Source organism: Felis catus, chromosome A3 (assembly GCF_018350175.1).
Source record: "Felis catus isolate Fca126 chromosome A3, F.catus_Fca126_mat1.0, whole genome shotgun sequence".
In the NCBI taxonomy this organism is placed as follows: domain Eukaryota; kingdom Metazoa; phylum Chordata; class Mammalia; order Carnivora; family Felidae; genus Felis; species Felis catus.
In genome coordinates, this window is record NC_058370.1 from 46,550,539 (window position 1) to 46,558,429 (window position 7,891).

Genomic DNA, 7,891 nt, shown 5'->3' on the forward strand with positions numbered 1-7,891 from the left:
GAGTTGAGGGATAGCACCCCATGGGAACCACAAACCACACTGTTCCAAATGTTTGTCCAATTCAGCATAGAGACAAAGCCTAATTCATCTTGGGGAGCCATCTCCTCATTCTTTGGAAATATGTCAGAATTTGGGGAGGCGGGGGGGGCCCTCTTTCTTTCCGGCTTAGCACCTAACACAGGGCTTTCGTGCTAGTTCCTAGTGAGCACTTGAACCAGCCAGGAGACATAGCCACACGTTTATTTGAACAGAGAGAATCTTAAATAAAGAATTGTTAATGGGGTAACTGAAAGGCAAGAAAATAACTCTAAAGTATCATGGTGGTGGTAGTTGAAGGAAATAGCTTCTTCTCTTAGGGATGAGGGGACAAAGGGAAGAGTTGGAAATTTCTAAAAATGAGAAGCTCACAGAAGGGGCCGCATGGAGCTGAAACCCAAACATCTGAGCAGGGGGCACAGTGAAACTTGTTCTGCTGGTACTGGAAAAACTGTAACCTGGGTTCCGTTGCTGCTGTGGGAAGGAATTGCCACTACCTGGCTGAGGAGCATTGCTGAAGGGAAGTGATACAGATAGCAGTAGGAAGTGCCAGGGCCAGGAGGGAAGAGGGTCCTCTCCCTTCTGCAGCCTCACAGTCTCCCTGCATGACCCACACTTGGCAGGTGCCAAGGGGAGCTGCTGGCCAAACAGAAATATGGATGCAGAGTCCCAGCTCCAGTGTCGCAAGGCCAAGTGTAGAAGTGGGTTTGGAGCTCAGAGATAATAGCTTAATAAACGAGCACAATTGTTTAATGGGTAGTTTTCAGTGACTGGATAATTGTGCATGCAATAAAAGTCGAAGCTTTACTTTCATTCAGAATTTTATTAGCAACCTTTATGATTGCTCTCTCACTGGGAAATTCTCCTGTATTCCCAGTTATTTATTTATTTAGGCTTCATGGTTCATTTCTAACTAATAAAAAAATAAGCTTCCATGAATCTCCTGGGACAGTTTCATATCCATAAACTGCAACACTGCCTCAGTCTCTATTTATTCTTGTCCTTACTTCCCCATGTCTATCCTGGCAGATTTTAAGTTCCTGGGACAGTGACGGAATGTGCCCCCAGTCCCAGAACCAGAGACTTTGTATCCTTGGGCAAAGCAATGACCTCTCTGAGGTTTAGTTTTCATAAAACGGGTGTGAGAATATTGTCTTCACCTATCTTACATTAGTGTTATCCAAATTAAAATGAGACTTAAGCCAGATGAGTGACATACAACATTTTGGCTGCTTCTAGGTGAAGTTCACTGGTTGAACATACGTGTCTGCTTTTGACTCCCTCTGAAGCCGACCCCCACACCCAGCCCCTGCTGAAAAACAAGGAATAGTTGTTTTGAAAAAGGCAAAACCTATTTCCTTGGGAAGAATGGGGGAAGGAATGAGAATTTTTAAAAAGTTTGGAAGCCTGGGGTGGGGGGTGGGGACGATGAATGGGAGGTAACTGGTAAACAAACAAAAAACAAAAACAAGAAGAACAGATGGCTGTAAGGGGAGACATCACAAAATAGCAAATTTATACCACAAATTCCCCACCACTAAGGAATTGAATTGAATTGTATTTCTAGAAGTGAGAGGAAAGCGGAAAGCCTCAAAGAACAATAGATTGAGAGTCTGTTTAAGAAGAGGTCAGATCTCCGGACCCCCACCCTGCTGGTGGTGGCCAGGCACCATCCAGCCCCTGGGGCAAAGGCAGCTTGCAGAGGATGACCCAGGTGGTCTCTGGTCCCGGGACTGAAACGGGATAAGGGGCACTCTGTGCAGAGATGCCTGGCCCCTTAGTTTTTATTTGGCTCCCCGGATGTTACAGCCAGTCTTCACCTTCCAGTTAGCAGACCGGGGGTGCATTTTCCAGGAAATCTGCCTAAACCAAGAAGAAGGAATGAAAGACACTGATACTGGAGGCTCTCCAGCAAAATGGCACACTCAGAAACTCTTATGGTGGAGCCAGTGGTTAACAAGTGCTGGTGGTGCACTTGAGACTTCCTACCCTCATGTAGTTCCTCACTCTGCAGTACAAGCAAGAGTTACTCAAAGTAAGAGTTCCCTATGCCCAGCATAACAAATTACCATAAACTTGGGGGCTTGAAACAGCAACCATGTATTCTCTTGCAGTTCTGGAGGCCAGAAGTCTGACAATTCTACTGGGCCAACTCCAGGGTGTGAGCTGTGCTGGCTCTTTGTGGAGACCCCAAGGGAGACTCATTTCCTTGCCTTTCCAGCTTCCAGAGGCATCTACGTTCCTTGGCTTGTGGCCCCCTCCTCCTGCTACAAAGTTCATCACTCCTGTTTATGCTTCTTTTGGCATAGGAATTCTCTCTTTTTTGACTTTCTTTCCTCCTCTTATAATATTCTTTTTATATTTTATAAAAAGTGATGACACTTAACTCTCATTCAGGAGGATCTTTACATCTCAGACCCTGAACGTAATCCGAAAAGTTCCTTTTGCCATATATCACTCACAGGTAATCACTAGGGAAGGCTGCCTTAAAAACCAGCTAAATTTGGGCATCACACAGGCAAGAAGGTCTGTTGTTGTAAACAAAACCCCTCCACCCTTTTAGCTGCTGAGGTGGACTTTCTCTACCAATAAGAGACAAATGTTACTTCAGAACCTCCCCATGAAAGACTGTCATTCATCTGTTTCTGAGAATGAATAAGTCAACAAATAAATGAAGTGAATGAAATGTTAATAAAAAAGCAAAGAAACATTTTTTTTGCAAAGCAAGTATTTGTAAAATAATTCTATGTAATAATTGATACTTATAAAAGGCAATGTGTAATATATTTTATTTGTAATTTATGAAACATGTTATTAAAATGACTAATGAACTTACATCCATCTTGACAACCTGTAGCTACCAAAATCACTGACACTTAAAAAAAAGTGTTTATTTATTTTGGGGGAAAGAGAGAGAGAGTGCAAGTAGGGTAGGGATAGGGAGAGAGGGAGAGAGAATCCCAAGCAGGTTCCGGTGCAGCAGAGCCGGATGTGGGGCTCAAACTCATGAACTGTGAGATTGTGACCAGATCTGAAATCAAGAGTCAGCCACGTAACTGACTGAGCCACCCATGTGCCCCCAAACCGCTGACACTTGATGTATCTTCCTGATCCCATTCGCTTACTCCCCTGAGCAGGTAACCACTATTTTAACATTTTTTGAAAGTCACAAATTTCTTTTTCTTCCCCTTCAAAGGCTTTTCCTCTTTATTTTTCAGCAAGAACCCTCCTAAGTCTACCTTATTTTCATTTGGAAAACAATTTATCAAAAAGTTGTAAAAGTATTACGGTAAATATCCTTTTACCTTTCATCTCAAGTCACCAATTATTAATATTTTACCTCATTTGTGCTATCTATCAATCATTTGTCTACCTATTTATCATCTATCTATCTATCATCTTTCTATTATCTATTGTTATAGAAAAAAGTTCAATGACACCTTTTTAAAGTGGTAAGACAGACTTTACTCAGGACCATTGTGATAAGTGTAAGTACAACTGTGATGGGATTTTACAATGGGGGAGAGAAAAGGGGTTGAACTCTGAATACAGCACAGGCAATTGGGAATATATAGTCAGAGAGCAGGGTAGGAGGAGTCAGTGGATGGAAAATTACCAGGAGGAAACATCAGGAGCAATGAGGGTTCTGGCTAAGCTGACCTAATGAGATCCTTGCTGAAGACAAGCCAGGCTGATCAGGCATCACCAGAGGGATGGCGGAGAAGGAGGAAGCCGAATAGACATGGAGGTGATCAGGTATCAAGTGTGGGGGGTTCTGGTTAAACTCACTTAGCAGGGTTCTTGCTAGAGCAGGATTTTATTTATTTATTTATTTCTTAAGCTTATTGATTTTGAGAGAAAGAGAGAACATGAGCAGGAGAGGTTAGAGAGAGAGGGAGAGAGAGAATCCCAAGCAGGCTTCATGGTCAGTGCAGAGCCTGAAGTGGGACTCAATCTCATGATGTTGAGATCGTGACCTGAGCTGAAATCAAGATTCTGACACTTAACCTACTGAGCTACCCAGGTGTCCCTAGAATAAGATTTTATAAGGTAGTGCACAGAGAGACCTCGAGAAAGTTCAGGAACCTGATTAAAGTTTAGTGAAACAAAGAATCCTTGTTACTATCTGTCTAAGTGTATTCTCTAAACCCATTTGGGAAGGGTCACAGATATATGACCCTTCACGTCTAAAAACTGTGTACATCTCTCCTGAGGCCAAAAACCTCTGCTCCTATAACCATTGTGTAGTTATGGCAATCAGAGAATGTAGCATTGGTACATTCTATTATCTAATATACAGTCTGTATGTCATTTTTCTCCAATTGTCTCAACAATGTCCTTTGTGACCGTTTCCTTGTTTGTTTGCTCCAGGACCCAGCCCAGGGTCTGCATTCAGCTGTCTTATCTTGTTAGTTTCCTCAACTCTAGAACAATTCCTCAGACTCTGCCCCCATGACATTGACAATTTTGAAAAGTCCAAGCTAGTTGTTTTCAGAGTGTCCCTCAATTTGGGTTGGTCTGATTGTTTCCTCATGAATAAGTTCAGATTAATTTTAAAAAACTAGCTTTTAAGGCCCCCTTTAAGGCCTCAAACTGAATGAAATCTGCTTTCAATTTTCTTTTCCATCAGGGACTTTATTGCACAGGGGAATTGACCCTGTATGGCAAATCCACCCCCTGGAAGAGATTTTAGCTGAACAGGGTAAGGCTGGTAGCTAGGTTGTCTGCTTAACACTTCACTTGGGTCGTCACGGGCTCCAGGTATTTCTGTGCCAGCCTTAGTTAAATCTCTATTTCTGGTTCATCTCTGCAGTGTCTTCCCAGCCCAGAGCTCTGCTCTGCTCCATGCTGAGGGTATTGTGTGTGAGGAATCACCGAGGTGGGGCCCAGGTGCCAGGGAGCAAGCCCTGCCCCTGGCACATGCTCATCGCATAGGCTGCTGGGCCAGAGGCCAGCAAAATGGAAAGGCATGTGGAGCCCCAGTAGGCAAAAAGCAATTTCCTGAGTTGGGGCTTAGCCAGGCGGCTGTAGTTTTACACCTCCCTGAGTTCAAAGGAGAGGGGGAGGCTGAAGGCAAGACCTGAGCCTGACACTTCATTTCTAGAGGCCCAACCTCCCAGTGCCTTCATGCCCCGCCCAAGCAAGAGGCAATACTTCCACCTCCTACTGAGCCCCCCACCCAAGAGTGCTCCTTGGATGCTGCCAATCCCACCCCCACAAGATTAACCAGGCTGACTCCCAGGGACCTGCGATTCCCACTCTAGGTGGCCTAATTTCATGGCAGGTCTTGCTGGGAGGAATTGCCCTCACATTTTTCCCTCCTGTAAAGGGCTTGCATATATCCGTGTTTTTCTCCATCTCTGAGAATCCTCTGGGGAGAGGGAGGAGAGCTGCAGGATTTACTCGTGTCCTTGGTGTTGGGAGCACGTGCTCTCCACCTATTTCCTCTCTTCCTGGAGACAAGGCATGGAAGTTGGCTTCCCCATGCTGAGGCTGCTCAGATGGAAGGAGACCCTCCTTTAACAGTGTGTGAAGGGCACTGGCCTGGCTCACTGTTGTGTCATCCCACAGCTTTACCTTTCCCAGTCTTGGCCTTCTTAGCTGAGTGACAGAGACAATAATGCTTAGAGGCCTGCCACGAGAATGGCTTTAGGCAACCATTAAGGGATGTTATTAACAAACTCTCTAGAACAGCCCAGTGTCCACTGGAAGTCCACAAGGGTTCTGAGGGTAGAATTCAGGGATTCTGTAAACTCGAATAAGAAATAGGCTTGCACTGGTGTGCTTGGGTGGCTCAGTCAGTTGAGCGTCCGACTTCGGCTCAGGTCATGATCTCATGGTCTGTGGGTTCGAGCTCTGCATCAGGCTCTGTGCTGACAGCTCAGAGCCTGGAGCCTGCTTCAGATTCTGTGTTTTCCTCTCTCTCTGCCCTTCCCCTACTCACTCTCTCTCTCAAAAAATAAGCATTAAAAAATTTAAAAGAAAAGAAATAGACGTGCACCTGTATTTTTGTGCAAAGCTACATACAAATTAGAATTTCCTTCAGTTATGTAGGCAACAACTCACAGTGGCACCTGAAGGGCCTGTGATTTTTTCATCAATGGAAACCAGACATCTTCATATCACATTATTGTTACTCAAAATATAGTTTATATTCATCATGACGTCAAAATCAGGTTAATTACTAGATATGCAGCTAGGTCATGCTACTTAATGACCAGTTAATAATCGCAGCATTAATACATCATAAATTTGTTTTAAAATGTTTTGATAACTGTAGTTCAACATAATTGGCTTCCTTTGTACACCTGTGTGTTTTACTTAATGTAATTAAAGCATTCTGAGAAGGGATGCAATGGATTTCCCAAAGGTTTTTTTTTTTTTTTTTTTTTTTGCACAAAAAATGTTTCCAAAATGCTGCTCTAGGCACTTGGGCTTTGAGCAGCAACTTTCCCTTCTTTTAAAAAATTTTTAAAATGTTTATTTAAGAGAGACAGAGTGTGAGCAGGGGACGGGCAGAGAGAGGGAGACACAGAATCTGAAGCAGGCTTCAGACTCAGTGCTGTCAACACAGAGATGCAGAGCTTGAACTCACAAACCGTGAGATCATAACCTGAGCCAAAGTCAGGTGCTTAACCAACTGAGCCACCCAGGCACCCTGGTAACTTTACCTTCTGAATTGTCTTTGAAGATGGTCATGGCTGAAAATGCAAGGTGAGTTTTCATGCTCATGGGTTCTTCCTGCCCTGACATTCTCCTGAAAATGGAGATTGGTCTATGAGAAGGCAAAAGCATCAAGGGGAACTGAACTCTTCCATTGTCTTCAGATTGATGGAAGACAGATTGACATAGCAGGGACATTCGTGCTTGGAATAGAACAGACGTGTTTGCAATATGAATCATCACTTGAAATTATATTAGAAATGTGAAATACATTAACAAAACAAAAAATAGCGTACTCAATGGGAGGAGATCTTGGCACATGATATATCCTATAAAGAGTTAATATCCAAAACATATGAAGAACTCATGCAATTCACCACCAAAAAACAAATAATCCAATTAAAAAATGGTCAGAGGACCTTTATCCAAAGAAGACATACAGATAGCCAACTGACACTTAAAAAGATGCTCAACCTCATCATCAGGAAAATGCAAATCAAACCTACAATGAGATATCACCTCATACCAGCCAGAATGGCTAGTATCAAAAAGACAAGCAATAGCAAGTGTTGGCAAGGCTGTGGAGTAAAAGGAGCCTTCATGCACTGTTGGTGGGAATGTAAATTGGTACACTATGGAGAACAGTATGGAAGTTCCTCAAAAAATTAAAAACAGAAATACCATACAAACCAGTGATTTTACTTCTGGGTATTTATCCAAAGAAAAAAACATTAATTTGAGAAGATACCTGCACCCTTATGTTTATTGCAGCATTACTTATAATAGCCAAGATATGGGAGCAACTTATATGTCCATTGATAGATGAATGAATAAGGTATATACAACTCAGCCATAAAAAAGAATGAAATCTTGTCATTTGTGATAACAAGGACACATTTAGAGGGATAATGCTAAGTGAAATTAGTCAGAGAAAGATAAATACCGTATGTTTTCACTTATATGTGGAATCTAAAAAACAAAACAAATGGACAAACAAAACAAAAACAGACTCATAAATACAGAGAATAAACTGGCAGTTGCCAGAAGGGAAGGGGGTGAGGGTGGGCAAAATAAGCAAAGGAGATTAAGAGGTATAAACTTTCAGTTATAAAATAAGTAAGTCAAAAATAAAATAAAATTTAAATAGTTGTGAGGATAAAATGTACAGCATAGAGAATATAGTAGAAAATGT